Here is a 19,788-nt window from a genome sequence, read left to right on the forward strand (position 1 = left end):
CTAAGCCCCCGAGTGAGAGGGTTGCTCTTCACTCAGTAGGATTTTTATAACTTAGGCGAGTGCTTGGACCGCAGCTAAGCCCCCGAGTGAGAGGGTTGCTCTCCACTCGGTAGGATTTTGACAAACTTAGGCGAGCACAGGGCTGCAGCTAAGCCTCCGAGTGGAAGTCTGGCTTACCACTCGGTAAGATTTTGATAAACTTGGGCGAGTGCTTGGACTGCAGCTAAGCCCCCGAGTGAGAGGGTTGCTCTTCACTCGGTAGGATTTTTATAACTTAGGCGAGTGCTTGGACCGTAGCTAAGCCCCCGAGTGGAAGGCTGGCTTACCACTCGGTAGGATTTTTATAACTTAGGCGAAACGGATTCGCAGCTAAGCCTCCGAGTGGGAGTCTGGCTCCCCACTCGGTAGGATTTTTACAAACTTAGGCGAAACGGATTCGCGGCTAAGTCACCCACTGAGGGGGAATTTTATTGGACAAAAATAAAAAGTGACAGAAATTATGGAGGAACTTTGACACTATTATTTTGAGGTCCATGAACTACAGAAGTACTTTATTGCAACTCATCCGAGTGATAAACTTAAGTGTAAAATGGGCGGAGTAGCTCCGCGTTCCAAGCTCGGGGCTCGTCGATATTATGCTCGACGTTGTAAAGACGGTACGCCACGTTGTGGAGAACCTTGGTGACGATGAAGGGGCCTTCCCAAGAGGGAGCAAGCTTGTGTGGTTTGTGCTGATCCACTCGGAGAACCAAATCCCCTTCCTGGAAGGCTCGACCTCTCACATTTCTGGCGTGGAAACGACGCAAATCTTGTTGATAGATGGTCGACCGGATCAGAGCCATCTCCCTTTCTTCCTCTAAAAGGTCGACTGCGTCCTGCCGCGCTTGTTCAGCCTCTGCTTCGTTGTAAATTTCAACTCGAGGAGCATTGTGGAGAAGATCACTCGGCAAGACTGCTTCAGCTCCGTAGACCAAGAAGAATGGAGTTCTTCCGGTCGACCGATTAGGTGTGGTCCGCAGCCCCCAAAGCACCGAGGGAAGTTCGTCGACCCAAGCTCCAGCCGCGTGTTTGAGATCACGCATCAGTCGAGGCTTCAATCCCTTAAGAATCAGTCCATTAGCTCGCTCTGCTTGTCCATTCGACTGCGGATGGGCGACTGAAGCGTAGTCGACCCGTGTGCCTTGGGAGTTGCAGAAATCTCTGAATTCTTCTGAGTCAAAGTTCGACCCATTATCCGTGATGATGCTGTGTGGGACACCATATCTGAATATTAGTTCCCTGATGAAGCTAACAGCAGTACCGGTGTCAAGGCTCTTGATTGGTTTAGCCTCGATCCACTTGGTGAACTTGTCGACTGCCACCAGTACATGCGTGAAGCCACTTCGTCCTGTTCTCAAAGGACCGACCATGTCCAGTCCCCATACTGCGAAAGGCCAGACGAGTGGGATGGTCTTCAGGGCCGACGCAGGCTTGTGCGACATATTCGAGTAGAACTGACATCCCTCGCACTTATCCACTATATCTTTTGCCATCTCATTCGCCTTTGGCCAGTAAAATCCGGCTCGGTATGCTTTGGCCACGATGGTCCGAGAGGACGCATGATGACCACAGGTCCCCGAGTGAATATCATTGAGGATGAGTCGACCTTCTTCTGGTGTTATGCACTTCTGACCAACTCCAGTCGCGCTTTCTCTGTATAATTGTCCTTTGATTACGGTAAAGGCCTTAGATCGACGGACGATCTGTCGAGCCTCTTCCTCATCCTCCGGAAGCTCTTTTCTCAGGATATATGCGACATACGGAACTGTCCAGTCGGGAATGACCACCAAAACCTCCATGATCAAGTCGACCACCGCCGGGACTTCAACTTCAGTCGGATCTGTGGCACTCTTGGGCTGTGGAGTTTCTTCGGTGAAAGGATCTTCTTTGACTGACGGAGTGTGTATATGCTCCAAGAACACACCACTCGGAATGGCTTCTCTCTTGGAACCTATCTTTGCTAGATCATCAGCTGCTTGATTTTTCAGTCGGGGTATATGATGGAGCTCCAACCCCTCGAACTTCTTTTCCAGCTTCCTCACTGCACTGCAGTATCCAGTCATGGCTGGGCTTCTCACGTCCCACTCTTTCATCACCTGATTGACCACTATATCCGAGTCGCCATAGACCATCAGGCGACGGACGTCGAGTGAAATGGCCATGTGCAACCCATATAAGAGGGCCTCATATTCAGCCTCATTGTTGGAGGAATCAAAGTGAATCTGGAGCACATATCTGAGCTTATCTCCTCTGGGGGAAACCAGGACAACCCCAGCACCGGAACCATTCAACATCTTAGAGCCATCAAAGAACATGGTCCAATGCTCCGAGTGAACTTCAGTCGGCTGCTGTTGTTCAATCCATTCGGCGAGGAAATCTGCTATTGCCTGGGACTTAATGGCTTTCTTTGCCTCAAACTTGATATCAAGGGGAAGAAGTTCAATCGCCCATTTGGCCACTCGACCAGTTGCATCTCTGTTGTGCAAAATCTCTGATAGTGGAGCGTCGCTGACGACTGTGATGGAATGATCAGAAAAGTAATGAGCAACCTTCTTTGTGGTCATGTATATTCCATACACAAGCTTCTGATAATGAGGATATCTCTGCTTGGATGGAGTCAAGACTTCAGACAAATAATACACTGGGCGCTGAACTTTGAGAGCTTTTCCTTCTTCTTCCCGCTCGACCGTAAGCACAGTACTGACGACTTGTCCTGTGGCTGCGATATAGAGCAACAGAGGCTCTTTGCTGATTGGAGCAGCAAGCACCGGCTGGGTGGAGAGCAGAGTTTTTAGCTCGGCAAACGCTGCATCAGCTTCTGGAGTCCACTCGAACTTGTCCGTCTTCTTCATCAGTCGGTAAAGAGGCAATGCCTTTTCACCGAGTCGTGAGATGAATCGACTTAATGCGGCCAAGCATCCAGTAAGCTTCTGGACATCGTGCACTCGCACAGGGCGTTTCATTCGGAGAATAGTGCCAATCTTCTCTGGGTTAGCGTCGATTCCCCGTTCGGAAACGAGAAAACCGAGTAACTTGCCACCAGGAACTCCAAATGTGCACTTTGATGGATTGAGCTTGATATCATACCTTCTGAGGTTGGCAAATGTTTCGGCGAGATCAGCGAGCAGGTCGGAACCTTTTCGTGACTTGACAACGATATCATCCATATATGCTTCCACATTCCGACTGATTTGAGTGAGTAGACACTTCTGAATCATTCGCATAAATGTGGCTCCGGCATTCTTGAGGCCGAATGGCATGGTGATATAGCAGAAGCACCCGAATGGAGTGATAAAAGCTGTTTTTACCTCGTCGGGTCCGTACAGACGGATCTGGTGGTACCCGGAGTAGGCATCTAAAAAAGATAGCCTCTCGCATCCCGCGGTCGAGTCAACAATTTGATCTATGCGAGGGAGAGGAAAATGATCTTTCGGGCAGGCCCGGTTGATGTGCTTGAAATCAATGCACATTCGGAGCGACTTGTCCTTCTTAGGAACCATGACGACATTAGCGAGCCACTCGGAGTGGTATATCTCTCGGATAAATCCTGCCGCCAACAGTCGAGCCACTTCTTCGCCAATGGCTTTTCTCTTCTGGACGGCGGACCGCCGAAGATGCTCTTTGACTGGTTTTGCAGATGAGTCGACTCTTAGGCGATGCTCAGCCAGTCCCCTGGGAACACCTGGCATGTCAGCGGGCTTCCATGCAAAAATGTCCCAGTTCTCACGGAGGAACTGGATGAGCGCTTCTTCCTATTTTGGGTCGAGTGTTGTGGAGATGCGGGTCGGAGCTGCATCGGGGTCGGTCGGGTGAATGTGAACAGGCTTCGTCTCACCGGACGACTGGAATGCAGACTCTGTGGCGGGTTTCTTTGATCGCAGCAAGTCACTCGGATCTGCGTTTTGCTTGTATTCTTCGAACTCGACCGCTGTCACCTGGGAATCGGCAATCTTGGAGCCCTTCTGAAAGCACTCTTCTGCCTTTTTCCGATCACCGGTGACAGTGATCACTCCTTTGGGGCCGGGCATCTTCAATTTGAGGTACACGTAGCATGGTCGAGCCATGAACCGTGCGTAAGCTGGTCTCCCCAAAATGGCATGATATGCACTCTGAAAATCCACGACCTCAAACGTCAACTTTTCTTTGCGAAAATGTTTCGAATCACCAAACACCACATCCAAAGCTATTTGGCCGAGTGACTCGGCTTTCTTCCCTGGTATAACTCCATGAAAGCTCATGTTACTAGTGCTCAGTCGGGACATCGGAATGCCCATTCCTTTCAGTGTGTCTGCATACAACAAGTTCAGCCCACTTCCACCATCCATCAGCACCTTTGTCAGTCGAGTGCCTTCGACAACTGGGTCGACCACCAAAGCTTGCCTCCCAGGGGTGGCAATATGAGTCGGGTGATCAGACTGGTCGAATGTGATGGGTATTTGAGACCATTTCAGATAATTTGCTTTTGCTGGGGCAACCATGTTCACCTCTCGGTTAATGACTTTCAGTCGACTTCTGCTTTCCACATCTGCAAAGATCATCAGAGTGGAGTTGATATGGGGATATCCTTCCTCACTGTCCTCCTTGTCTTCGGCCTTGCCTGACTCCTTCTCCTTGTCCTTAGACTGCTTTCCCTGAAACTGCTGGAGCAGGAGTCGACATTGGCGAGTGGTGTGCTTCGGGTAGATGATATTCCCCTCTTCGTCTTTCTTCGTATGGATGTGACATGGCATATCCATCACGTCGTTCCCTTCTTTATCCTTTACCTTCTTGGGGTTCCAGGATCCTTTTGGTTTCCCCTTAAACTTTCCCTGAGTCACGGCCAGAGCCTCTCCAGGAGCTGCTGGTTCAGCCTTCCGCTTCTGTTTCCGACTGGTGTTTCCTTTTTCCGACTGACTCGGCTTGTGCTTGCCGCTTCGGAGTCGGTCTTCTTCCTCGCCGTTGGCGTACTTGGTAGCAATCTCCATCATCCGACTCAAGGTCATGTCACCGGTTCGACCAAACTTCAAACTCAGTTCTCTGTTCTTGACGCCATCTTTGAAGGCGCAGACTGCCTGATGATCAGACACATTCTCCACAGTGTGGTGCAAAGTGATCCACCTCTGAATATACTCTCTGAGAGTCTCATTGGCCTTCTGCACGCAGACTTGCAACTCTGTCAATCCAGCTGGTCGCTTGCAAGTTCCTTCAAACGTTCTGATCAACACTCGGGACAGATCTTCCCAAGTGTAAATGTTGCTAGGAGGTAATTGAGTCAACCATGCCCTGGCAGAACCTTCCAGCATGAGGGGCAAATGCTTCATGGCCACCTCGTCGTTCCCACCACCAATCTGAACTGCCACTCGGTAGTCTTCAAGCCAAGTTTCAGGCTTAGACTCACCAGTGAACTTGCTGACTCCTGTTGCCAACCTGAAATTGGGAGGGATAACTGCGGCTCTGATAGCTCTGGTGAAACATTCAGGACCAGAAATATGCACTCGACTGCTTGTGGGCGCATCTCTGTCGAGTCCGCCCCGATGGGCTCTGTTCCGGTCGACCAAACCTTGCACGATAATGGATCGCGCGTCGAAGCCTGGTTCTCTGGGGTCGACTGGAACCCTTCGCCCTGTACTGTACTGACGCCTGTCATCTGGTTGCCGAGGAGCGTAAGATCCACCCCTCGGAGGGGAATTGGGCACTCGACGCCTATCATCTCGGTCGAGTCTGTCGCCATATTGATCTCGCCGATTCTCGCGCCCTTCACGCCGCGGAGGCGATCTGGGGCTGTGAGCCAACTGAACCGTATTCACAGTGACGGATCGACTGTGAATTCTGTTGCGCGACTGAGACACGGCTGAATTCTGATCTCCTGCTGCCCGGAGCAGATCCCTGATCTGCAGCAAACCTCTGCCAGCTTCCGACTGCGAAGGCTGGATGGACTCTGCTATACGGGTCGCAGCTGCTAAATTCTGAATTGGGGTCCGATATACCTGAGTCGGCGGGAAGAGTTGACGTCGACTGGTGTCGGGAACTCGTTGCCGCGCGCGCTCGTCGAGTGCTCGCTGAAGGTTCTCCAGTCGAGTGCGCTCGGCCAAATTGGCCAGACGCGCCTCCTCCAAGGCACGAGCCTCGGGGGTTTCTCCTGCGATGGGAGTACGCAGGGCATCCACGTTCCTGCGGCGAAGTTCCTCTCTTTGCAGAGAGTCGAGTGGCTCGGGCTGGTACTCTTCGTGGCGTCGTGTGGGGTCGCCTCCGTCACCTGCTCCATCATCACGGGCGAAGCCAGGGGGACTGCGGGGCCCGTCGACCATCAAGATTTCCGCCGCTGGATCACTACTACCGCACTCGGATGCAGTCTCTGCGGAGCCAGTCGACAGATCGAACAAGCCGTAGAGAGATTCGTCGGGCTCGATTGCCGCAACTTGGGTGGTGGCCGATTGGCGAGCCACCGCGTGCCTCACCCATCGCTGAAGCCTCGACCGGCCCGAGCGCTTGTGCTGGCGGAATACCGGGAGGGTGGACGATGGAGGAGTCGACCGATACTGGGTCGACGGTTGCCGCAGCAGAACGCCGCGGACACATGCGCGAAAATGCGTCGCACCGCGGACGGGGAGCGCATCTACGTCGAGTGGAGCCTCTTGGAGCCACGCGGAGTCGTCGGCGATGAAGGTGAGAGTGCCGAGACGGATCTCTTGACCCCCGACCAAAACTCCAGCAGACACCATGATGAAAGTACTCGGAAGAATCGCAACTTCTCCACAAAATTGCTAAAACACCGGCCCCAAGGTGGGCGCCAACTGTCGTGGTTCTAAGCCTGACAGTAGAGTGGGGGTAGGTATGGAGAGGCAAGGTCCTAGCTATGGAGAGGTTGTAAACACAAGGGATGTACGAGTTCAGGCCCTTCTCAGAAGAAGTAACAGCCCTACATCTCGGAGCCCGGAGGCGGTCGAGTGGATTATGAGTATATGAGTTACAAGGTGCCGAACCCCTCTGCCTGTGGAGGGGGGTGGATTATATAGAGTGCGCCAGGACCCCAGCCAGCCCATGTAGGAGAGGGTTTAAGGTGAGTTAAGTCTGGGGCGTTACTGGTAACACCCCACATAAAGTGCCTTTACTATCATAAAGCCTACTTAATTACAGGCCGTTGCAGTGCAGAGTGCCTCTTGACCTTCTGGTGGTCGAGTGAGTCTTCGTGGTCGAGTCCTTCAAGTCAGTCGAGTGTGTTCCTCGTTGGTCGACTGGAAGGCGACTTCTTCTAAGGGTGTCCTTGGGTAAGGTACTTAGATCAGGTCCATGACCCTACCCTAGGTACATAACCCCATCACTTACCTCTATGAGGAATGCGAGCTTCTCGTCATCTCCTTGCGGCCCATAAACTCCGGTGATCCACCAAGAGTTACCATCCCTCGTGTGAACACGGCCGGTGATGCTATGAGTGTCCAACACCAAGCAGTCCACATCCATCACCGTGGAATCCCATGCCAACAACACACCACCGCGTGTTTCTGACGTCGGCAAATAACCTAACCCATCAAAAGATGGTCATACACATTGCATCACATCATATTGATCGATTACATGAAGTTTTGTATCTTGGAAACACACCAAGTTGACTTTCACCGCCTCCACGAATGCCCTAACCGCCTTCCTTTTTGCGGGATTGTTGAGTCCCCGCACGTTCCAACGGAGCACCTCCCGGTTGTGATCCATAAACCAAAAGATCACCAACACCCAACCACCCTAGCTCTAGGCATCAACGGGTGAGCACGACCATGGTGTCAGCCCTCTCCAGTTCAGCCCTGCACGGCATTGTCTTGCCGAAGATTGCCAAAATGACCTTCACGTGTTGCTCCCTCAGAGGCGAGTTAAACACCCCCGTGAGCTCGTGTACCCACTGGTGCGCGTCGGTCCTAAACAACCGGTTTTTAACCCCTTTTCACGACGGCATTTGGAACCGTTCGCCAAGTGAGTGTGGGCGATAGGGGGGTCATTCCCACACGACCTAGAAATGGTCGGGGATAGGGAGCCTTCATGCATATAGTTGTCCCTATATAACCGTTTCTGATATCTCTAATATCTCAAACGCTTCATCCTTGCTACTCGTTTGTGCTTGCATTGCCATCGCAGTTGGAGTTTTGTGGTTCTACCTAAAACCAGGCAGATTCCAGGCACGGGAGTTTTCCAGGCAGATTCTAGGCGCGGGAGTTTTACGATGCCTGGCACATCACAATCAGTTCATGATAATAAACCGTGTATGATAGGTAGACAATCACACACATTTAGTTTTCCCGTATCGTATGTGATAGTGTCTGACATCACATAGGCTTTGCAAATGGCAACTGTGTGCATGCTTGCACACATTTCCTCTCTATGAACCATCTCAGATTATGGTGTATATCGCAAACATTTGTGTTTTACCAACCGTGTGTGCCATAATGACCTGCACAACGTAATTTTGCCCTAATTTAATTGTTGCTATTTAAAATTGTACCTAATTTAAACTTGAAAGTAGGCTATAGCTTTATTCATATCCATTAGGTGCAAACAACCAATACATTATTCGATTCACAAGTACATATGTTTAAGAATTACATAAGCACCAATTAAAGAATGATGTACCAGGGTTCTATACTTGTACTATTACAGATGGTAAAGAAAGAGGCGACAAACATTCCAGTTGCTGAACAAGGTGAAGTGGAATGGCCCTATTGTGTTCTCCTAGATGCAGAAGGCATGTAGGACTCTAGTCCAACCCCTTGTGATGGTCGGCCGCCAATAATGAAGTTTGAGAGGTAATATTGAGTAAATTGCTTTAGGATCCACTACAAAAGAAAAAAGCTTCAGATGTTGTCATCAAACATAACTCATTACGGGCAGTAAAAAGAAGACTACATGGTTCTTACTTACCATCCTACAGTTCATTGTTGTCTTGCATAAAGTGTAAACAAATAGTTTGATTGACATATTTTGACCCATTTTAATAACAATCTTTATCAGTTTCCTCACTTGATGCTGGTTCATGAATATCTCATTGCCCATACGCAGAAAGGGTCGAAGTGTGGATCTTTGGCAATGATATATGTACTTAAAAGCACCAAGTTAATATTAGAAGCTAAACAACAATTGAAAAATGATGTAGTACAACACTCCATCCATCCCATTATATAAGATTTTACTACATGTATATCTAGACATCATCAGAACATTAAGGTAACACTCTTCCTTGTTGCTATGTAGCGTGGGATTGCATATTTAGTCATTTAGTACAATGCATGTTGCTAAACAACAATTGAAAAATGAAAAGGCATGTTAACTGCAACATCCTTAACAGCAACCAAATATCGTAATTCATAGTGGTATTGTTGAAACTGTTATTGATGAAATTGAACTGCACAGCAAATAGTTGCACATATAGAGCATCACATTGTGAAGAACTGAAATAAACAAGTCATAAGGACATCTCTAGGCGATCCTTAAAAAGTTAAAGGACTACAACCCTTAGTGGATATATATATATATACTCCAGCAATTTTTGGCCTTTTCTAGTCAATCCCCTAAACTTAAGGTTGTAAACTTCAATTTGATCAAGTTCAAAGCAGGTTCAACTGAAAGTAGCATGCATTCAAACATAAACATAGATAGTTTTGTATAACCGAACATAAAACATAAATTTAAACTAAGAAAAACTACTTTTGGTCGAAGTAGAGGTCGAGCCAATCCTTCCTCGTCATGTACAGTGTGCCGTGAGGCGGGTCCGGGCCAGTACCGTCATCGGGGTCGTTGGGGAAGGCACTCCTCCACTCGTCGATGTCGATCTCCTCGTCCTTGGGGCCCACCTCGACGCCCTCCGTGCCGCCGTCACCACCACCTTCGACCTCGTCATCGTAGGAGAGTGCGATAACCTCCCTGCCCTCCGCGCCGGCACAAGATCGCCCGCTCCATCTCCACGAGCTCCGGGTGCTGATTGCGGAGCTCTTGCATGTAGGCCTCATTGGCGGCCTCGGCCTCGAGGCGCTCCCACGCCTCGCGGTCCTCCCGTGCCATAGCCGAGCTCACCACCCCTGGCTCCGGCGGAATGAGGTCGACCAGACAAGTGTCAAAGGGGAAATTGAGCCTAGCCGCCACGCTGTGGTAGCGGACCTGCGAGCGGTCGTACTCCATGGCTGCGAGCTCGGCCGTGTGGAAGCTATCGAGCCACCGGCGGGTGTGGGTCTCTCGATCTGTAATCTCGGAGACCCACGTCCCCCACCGCCGCTGCCCAACCCCGAGGTAGGACTTCGTCGGCTGCTGGGTCCGGGGGAGGATGGGGAAGTCCTCAAACCGGCATAGGGGCATGGCGGCGGGCGGATCGGGGGGCCGGTGATGGTAGATCGGGCGCGCGGAGGACAACGCGGACACCTCGACGGCCACTTCTCCAGCGTCGGGCGAAAAGGCCGCGATAAACCTCTTTTTGGCCATTGGATCCTCAAGCTCCCCGGCATATGGGAAGACGATGAGGATGGGGGCGCCGACGATGGAGGCGCCGGCGATGGCGGCGACCTACCAATGGTTTCGAGGGTTGTGTGTGTCTGTGTGAGCGGAGGTTGTGTTTGAGGAAATACTGCGGCAACTATAAATTTTACTAGGCGGGAGTAACAAGGCGGGGCTACTAAAAATTTTGATCAAGGGAGAGCAAATATTTTTGAGATTGCGAGGGATGCAGAGGCGGGAGTAAAATGCCAGGGCTACTGAAAATTTGAATCAATGGACCGAAGAAGAGCGGGAGTAACAGACACCACACACGGTCCACACATACTAATTGTGTGCTATCAAACATTAAAACCTTCGAGGTGCTAGATATTTTCGAGATTGCGAGGGATGCAGAGGCGGGTGTTTTTGGGGAGCAAGCTAGTGTGCTTGACACGCCGGTTGTGGACTGTAGCCGATGCACCTTCTCGTGTAAGCCATATGCGTACTATATACACCGACGGTGCTCCAATATATTTTGTACTACATCTCACATGGTTGGTGATAAAATACTGTGTGGGGTCTACTTGATTTGAATTACAAAATGGGGTCACAGGGGCAATGGCTGTTTGAATTGCTAGACCTTTTATCTGAAGTGAACATGCAACTATATGTGTGTCGTAAAAGAATTGGAATTATTCAGGGTTCGTTTGGACATTTTATACACTAAACTGGTTTTCACTACAACAGGAACCCCCCTATAACAATGCTTTTTTCTGTATCTAAAGGTCCATATATGCATTATTAGTATCTTTACCAACGGTTTAGGATGCGTTGCCTTATCCAGTTTTGCTAGCGCATAATGCAACGCTTATACTGGCGTTGGTAAAAGGGGTCATTGCAAGACTACAACACATAAAACCAACTTCTAGAACACTTCTATATGTTGTTGCTTCATGTAGAGGAATCAAACAGAAAATTTGCAAAACTTCAAGTGTTTGTGCATATATAATGTGATTATTATTATTATTAAATTGATTCACCATATAATGTTGATAATTATGCATATCAAGTGAGGAAAAAATAGAATATACTCACAAGAGGAAGAGATCATATATTGAATAAAACCGTTGGATTACAATAGTGGATATTATAGGAGGAACATCATCCCAATGTGATCCATAATCTAAATATTTTCTTGAGAGTGAAACTTAAACCAACAATAATCCATCAACTAGAATTAACTAAAACTTAACCGAGGAACATCATACAACAGGAACATCATCACTCCAACTTTAACTAAAACTGAAGGCATCCATCATCATCATCATCAACGGGAACATCATCATCATCATTGCAGTATACTTGCCACTAACCATAGAATCATCCATATATCTTTTGATTGAATCTACAAAGAAAATAACAAAATGAATTGTTAACACACAATGAACTGATATCATGCAAGTAGGTGAGAGAGGCAGGCTATAAGTCACTTACAAAGGTTGAAGGCCATGCAATTTATGTTATACATAGTAGATGGAAATACATCCATAACCTATCTCAAGATCATCATTGATCGGTTAGTATTAGTTTTATACCGCTTTTTGAGGTGTTCAAGTTACAGACTTAAACTATACTAGCAAGAGGAAAATAGTATCTCACACCCTTATCCTAATAAGCATGGCGCATATCCTACCACAGCTTCGCTTCCTTAATTTCTACACGCAACTACATTTTATAAATAGTAGCCACTTCAAACTTATTCAATCAGATACTATCTGGTTAATTCCTGTAAAAATAAATCAAGAGGTTAATTAATTAGTCATCCCTTTGAACAGTAATGCTCTACTTTTCTGATGCTTGGATTGGATGGGTTAATTAATTAGTCATCCTTTTGAGTGGTAATGCTCTACTTTTGTTATCAAAATCCCCCAAAAGACTTTAAGTTGTCACATAGTTGCATGTCTGTGTGTCTTGTCCAGAAGTTGAAGCAATTGCCGTATGTGGCCATTAAGCAAGTTGATGTTACTTTTTGCAAAGAAATATGATCCCAAAAGAACAATTCCCTGAAGCGACTTGGAAAACAAATGGGATGTCAAGTAACTAACTTCATAATTAAGCACACAAGTCATCATGGCATCCAACAGAAGATATGAAAGATCTGTAGCTGATCTGCATCAGTACAGTTACACCAACATGTAACAACATCATGTTATTTCATCATTGTTCCCTTGGAATCTATACAGTGTAGTGATGAATATGTGGCACAAGAAAGAGAGGTGGCAACTTGTTTGGTACCATGAAGAAGGCCTTGCTCTTGAGCTAGTGGTCCAGCGCTCATGGACTGAAAGAAACAAGAAGACCAAGATGAAAAATAATCAACAGACCTGTCGAACTGTACTTGGAGACTGACAGTGAGCTCGGGGCTAAGCGCCATCTCATCTAGCGTCTACATGAGGGCCCTGCCAATGGCAAACTGCCAATACAACTCAAACGCCCCCGCCATCCATCTTCTGATCCCTCACCCTGCCAATCAACATTATCAGAATGCAGAATAGCACCAACAGTTTCACTTTCAGTTAGATAACCTGGCCGTCACTTCTAGTAAGATGACCTCACCGTCACCAACAGTTCAATTCCATGCAATCTTTGTTATACATAACGAATTATTGGCATACATAGTAGATGGAAATACATTCATAAATTATCTCAAGGTGATCATTGACCTATTAGTATAATTTTTGTTATCATTTCTTTGAGTGGTTCAAGTACAGACTTAAACTATATGAGCCTATTATGGGCGTCTTAGTGTATGGCAGAAATCGTTGCATAAGTATTAACATTTTCTCTGATTGCTTCCAATGTTGAACATATCCAATGGGATAAAGATACATAATTTTTACGGCATGCAGTGCAAAATCTGTTAGAGCAACACGAACCTGCACCAATTGTTGGTGTCCCTTCTCCCGCTTCCTTATGAGATCTTGGTCCAAGCATGAGTAAAGTATAATAGAGTAGAAATAGTGTTCCAGTTTGTACTCGTAAACTTAATTTAAATATTAGTTATACACCAGTTGTGGTCAAGGGGCCAATTAAGTTATTCAACACATCATCCTAGTTAACATAGGAATTCATGTTTGGGTAAAAATAAATTAGTCTGGACAAAATTACTACGTATACAGTATATATAGACAACCAGTAGGACCTAAATATGAAAATGTTAACAAACGATGGAGAGACATGCTTATAGTTCGTCTGAAGCTATAGACATTTCAGACAACACACTATATATATGCACTGACCATGACTAATGACAACACTTCTTTATTTGGAGTATGTACAATTTGCTTAAGACATACAGCTAACATAATTCAAAAAGCCTTGTGGGTGAATCTTTATTGTTTCAGAACATGAAAGGGTGGAAAAATGCCAATTTCAGAACAAAATTAAGGACTGCTTCAGAACCACACACACACCATTACTCAGGATTTATACAACTAGTATATTTTGGAATGTGGCTTAATTACCTTATTATGTTTTCTGTAAGTTGCACCTCTGAAATCAAAATCATGAAACTGCAGAGGGACGATACACATGCTGTTAGAAACTAATGTTTAGAATATTGATTCTATAATAATAATTGTAGGATGTTCCATTTTATACTGAAGCCTCATTAATTAATCTACCATGTAAACATGAACATGTACAAGTGAAGTACTCTTTGCTATTCATAGCAATGGTTCCTGATGTACCACAAACTAGAGCAGAAAGGAGGAGTGGATCAACTCACCTGATACCAGAGGAGTAGGAAGAAGTTCCATGGCTTCTTGTCCCGAGCAGTAGCAAGTCCGTCCGCTGGCTAGTCCTCCCTGCACACCTACATGCGAAGAGAAAAGCAGAGGTTAGAGAAAGGGAGAGAAGAGAGGATGAAGCCAGGGGAGGGGATGCACTCATCGGACGAAAGGAGGACGACATAGACACAGGCTCCCGAGCCGACGCCCGAAACCCTAGCCATGGGGGGAGTGTCGAGGGTGGGCTTTGGTGGTCGTGAGCACTGGATCTAGCCAGTTGGGAGGGTGGTGCGGTGCGAGGGGACCTTCAATTGTGCTTCGCGGTGGCAGGATTCAATGGACGACTGAATCAGCCGCCACAGGTGGCGCAGGGAGGAGCCACGTGGTGAGAGAGAGACGGGACGTGGTAGGCATGGGTGGGTCAGGGATGCGGCAAATCCGGCAGCCACCAGGGTTGCGAGGTGGCAGGAGGGCAGGGGCAGGGCCGGCAGCGAGGTGGTTTGGAGGAGGAAGATTAGGCCATGGATGGCGGCGATTTGGGGGAGATGAGAGGATCAGGAGCTCTGTTTCTCGCGCGTCTCTTTATCCTTTCCTCTGTTTATTTTTTTCATATGTACTACCACCTACAATGCTACAACGCCTATGCTACAACCATAATATGTGTATCTACTAAAAAAATTACGACACATAGTCAAAATGTAGTACAACTTGTGTTGCTTTATAGGGGGTATCCTTTTAGTGTTTCTAGCCATTTTAGGTGCACAATTAGAAATTCAACTACATGCACATGCTCTAGTGCATACAAATTGGTTGAAAAATCAAATTTGTGTCCTTCAGTGCTTGCTTAGGTCCCATGCAAGTAATGGGAATGAATTTTTTGGGGTTCGTTTGGAATTTTTATACATTAACTGGGTTTTGTAGGCATTTTATGTGCATAATTCAAATTTGAACAACAAGCACATGCTCCAATGCACTAAAGTTCATTGAAAAATCACGTGTGTGTCCTTGGGTGAATTTCTAGGTCCCATGCAAGAGATGGGAATGAATTTTAAATACCAAGGCACTATTGATTGCCGGAAAAACGTTGCGATACCTGGTTTTTATATTCTAGGAAATCCAAAACTCGTCTGAAATTCATGAAACTTTGCATGCTATCATGGAGCGGCATCAACATGCCGTGGTGAAAAATTTGTCCCATTTGGGACAGGTTTCGGTATAAGCTTCTCACAAACTAGAGCTTCTCACAACAAGCATGATGGTTTCGATAGGGAACGTACCACCTTTGGGGACGGGACGATATCTGTTGCCTCTTATTGCTTTCAAAAATTTTCTAGTGTCAACATAGAACAACAGGAGTGGTGTGTTTAATCCTGGAATTTTTCGGGGTTTGTTTGGCCTTTTTTACACATTAACTGGGTTTTCTAGGCATTTTAGGTGCATAATTCAAAATGGAACTACAAGCACATGCTCCAATGCACCGAAGTTGGTTGAAAAATCACATGTGTGTCCTTGGGTGAATTTCTAGGTCCCATGCAAGAGATGGGAATGAATTTCAAACTGGGGCACTATTGATTGCCGGGAAAACATTGAGATACCTGGTTTTTAAATTCTAGTAAACCCAAAACTCGTCTGAAATTCATGAAACTTGGCATGCTATCATGGAGTGGCATCAACATACCGTGGTGAAAATTTTGTCCCATTTGGGGCGGTTTTGGGTATAAGCTTCTCACAAACCAGAGCTTCTCACAACAAGCATGATGGTTTTGATAGGGAATGTACCACCTTTGGGGACGGGACGATATCCGCTTCCTCTTATTGCTTTCAAAAAATTTCTAGTGTCAACATAGAACAACATGAGTGTTGTGTTTTATCCTGGAATTTTTCGAGGTTCGTTTGGCCTTTTTATACATTAACTAGGTTTTCTAGGCATTTTATGTGCATAATTAAAATTTGAACTACAAGCACATGCTCCAATGCACTAAAGTTGGTTGAAAAATCACATGTGTTTCCTTGGGTGAATTTCTAGGTCCCATGCTAGAGATGGGAATGAAATTCAAACACCAGGGCACTGTTGATTGCCGGCAAAACATTGAGATGCCTGGTTTTTAAATTCTAGTAAATCCAAAACTCGTCTGAAATTCATGAAACTTGGCATGCTATCATGGAGCAGCATCAACATGTCGTGGTAACAAAATTGTCCCATTTGGAGCAAGTTCGGGTATAAGCTTCTCACAAACTAGAGCTTCTCACAACAAGCATGATGGTTTTGATAGGGAACATCCCACCTTTGGGGATGAAATGATATCCATTGCCTCTTATTGCTTTCAAAAAATTTGTAGTGTCAACATAGAACAACAGGAGTGTCGTGTCAATTTTTGTGATTTTCGGGGTTCGTTTGGACATTTTTAGGCATTAACTGGGTTTTCTAGGCATTTTATGTGCACAATTCAAATTTTAACTGCAAGCACATGCTCCAATGCACTAAGGTTGGTTGAAAAATCTAATATGTGTCGTTGGGGTGAATTTCTAGGTCCCATGCAAGAGGTGGGAATGAAATTCAAACAACAGGGCACTATTGATTGCCGGCAAAATGTTGAGATGCCTGGTTTTTAAATTCTAGTAAATCCAAAACTCGTCTGAAATTCATGAAACTTGGCATGCTATCATGGAGCGGCATCAACATGCCGTGTTAAAAAATTTGTCCCATTTGGGGCAGGTTCGGGTATATGTTTCTCACAAACCAGAGCTTCTCACAACAGACATGATGGTTTCGGTAGGGAATGTCCCACCTTTGGGGACGAAACGATATCCATTGCCTCTTATTGCTTTCAAAAAATTTCTCATGTCAACATAGAACAACAGGTGTGTTGTGTCAATTTTTGGGATTTTTTGGGGATTGTTTGGACATTTTTATGCATTAACTGAGTTTTCAATGCATTTATGTGCATAATTCAAATTTGAACTACATGCACATGCTCCAGTGCATATAAATTGGTTGAAAAATCAAATATGTGTCCTTGGGTGCATGCTTAGGTCCCATGCAAGAAATGGGAATGAATTTCAAACACCAGGGCACCATTGATTGCCGGCAAAACATTGAGATGCCTGGTTTTTAAATTCTAGTAAAACCAAAACTCGTCTGAAATTCATGAAACTTGGCATGCTATCATGGAGTGGCATCAACATGCCATGGCATTTTTCGTGTCCATTTTGGGAGAAGGCGCACTCGAATAATGACTACCAACAAAGGCATTTTGAAAAAATAACTGCCACTTTAATATCTCAAATGTTTGTATAATTCAAATTGTGTGCATTCTGTTAAGCATTCACGTGACACCATGTTTCTTGGTTTTAGTGGTTGTAGGAGGTACCGTGCGGATAGTTGCTTGACCTTGACTGAACGTGAGGCGTGCGAGCGCAGTCTGATGCGCAGGCTGACCGAGAGGCTTGCAAGCTGTCCTCCAATGCGCAGGCTCACCAGGAACCGTGCGAGCTGTATGCTGCGCAGGCTCACTAGGAAAGGGGGCCCTTTTACTTTCGTGGCTGCCCGCCTTCCTCTCCATTAATGGCACCCGAGCCACTGTTTAATACAGCTGGCCTTACTGTTGGCCTCCCATTCCCCTCCCTCCCGTAGACCTCCACCATCGCCATGGTGCAGAATGATCATCTGCCACTAGTTTTCAAGTTTGGTGAAATCGACTTCGAACCAGAGGAGATAGAAAATAAGGATGAATGGGGTCTAAGGGACATGGCCCAGAATGAGCTGGCCGTGGCGGTTGCTACACCCGCTCCCATCCCAGCTCCCATCCCCACGCCCGCGCCAGCGACCATCCTCATAGCATTGACGGGCTGGTCGCTGAGCACTACCGCAGAGCTGGAAGCCGCGGGCGTCTAGCCAGGTCTCCGTGGACCCGCGCGAGCTCGTGTACATTCCAGTGCTAGTGCCTGTGCCTGTCCTCGTGCGCGCCCCTCCACCCACCGTGGCGCTGGCCCCGTGCATTTGGCTGCACCCATCGCGCTAGTGCCCCTCCCGTGTGTGCCCCTCCACCCACCGTGGCGTCGGTCCCCGTGTGTTTGTCTGCACCCTCCGCCCCGTGCCCGTGCACAAGCCCCCCTCAGCTTCATGGGACGCTGCCGTCGACCGCTACCTCTCAGCGGCACCAGTCCAACCTCCCGCGCCCTTCTCGTTGATCGTGCGACAACATGATGTTTGGTTTACAAGTGAAGAACATTTTGTGCTGCCTTGAAGACTTCAACAACGGCATCCCAGAGGATGACAACGACAATGACGATGCGGCACGCCGCCTCCACCGCTGGAAATAGTTTCTCGAATTCTCGATCATATGAATATAAATTCACAGTGTGACTGAATGAAAGATATGGTTTGAACGAACTTGTGTTTCTCTCTCTTAATGTACAAACTTATCAAACGATTTTCTTTTGAAAAAAACTTCAATTATTTTTAAATATAAAACACTCATCACAAATGTTTTAGTTAGAACACCCAGATGCAAACCGACAGCTTCCCCAGGTAGCCAGGGGAAAATGTGCCGAGCGGGATTTCTGCATCCCTTCAATGCAAACGGTTGTTTTGCATGACCCGTGTGCAAGCACGTACAAACAATTGGGTAAGATTTGCATATCTGTCATTTTGGGTATGTTGCCATTTGTCAAACTGGAAAGATTGACATTTGTTTATCTTGTAACATTGCCATTTGTCAACATTGTAACACTGCGATAAGTCAAAATATGCAGCTACAAATCACTAGAACTATCTAATTTTTTAAACTAATATCACTAGCACTGTTCATATGGACACCACTAGCAGGCTTGAGTTTATGGATGCACATGCAAATGTACCATTGATTACATACAACAAGTCATCAACCCACAACGACAACGAGGATACACGTTGGATTATATATCATTTCCAACAAAATATTCTAGTAATGTTTTTCTCACACAACAAATAACAAAGTGATGAAATGAACTTCAGCTCAACCACTCGTCGGCCTTGTAAACGCTTGCTTTGAACCAGAAGTGATTTTATGGGAGGGCCAGCTACAGTTAATCTGGAGACCAATGCAGGATTGATCATCGAGGCTGAAGCGGCCTATGTCAGGACCCATATTGGGATGGTAGGGAAGCATAGTAATGTCCGAGGTATAGATTCAGTTGCTTCTCATAAATGGTAGTAACGTTGTGTCAACAGCAGCTGGATCGCCTTCCTCCATCATTGGATAGTTTTGTCCAAGGAAGAGCGAGCTTCCTCCAAGGCTTTCAATACTGAACCAGGGAGAAGGTGTTGGCGCTAGTACACTAGTATCCATCCCGAATACCCTGCAACGGATGTTGGAATAGGTCCAGATAGTGCGACCATGCGAGACAACACCTGCTTCCTTGGTAACATCAGAAGTGCCCTGTATACAGACAAGAAGAGGTGATCCATCGGAATAAGTTGCCAGGCGCCACTGAGTATATGGCTCCTGCTCGTCCTCATGCTCATAAAAAATTTCATGTATAGGTGGTGGAATGT

The sequence above is a fragment of the Triticum aestivum genome, chromosome 7A (genome assembly GCF_018294505.1).
Source record: "Triticum aestivum cultivar Chinese Spring chromosome 7A, IWGSC CS RefSeq v2.1, whole genome shotgun sequence".
NCBI classification, from domain to species: Eukaryota; Viridiplantae; Streptophyta; class Magnoliopsida; order Poales; family Poaceae; genus Triticum; species Triticum aestivum.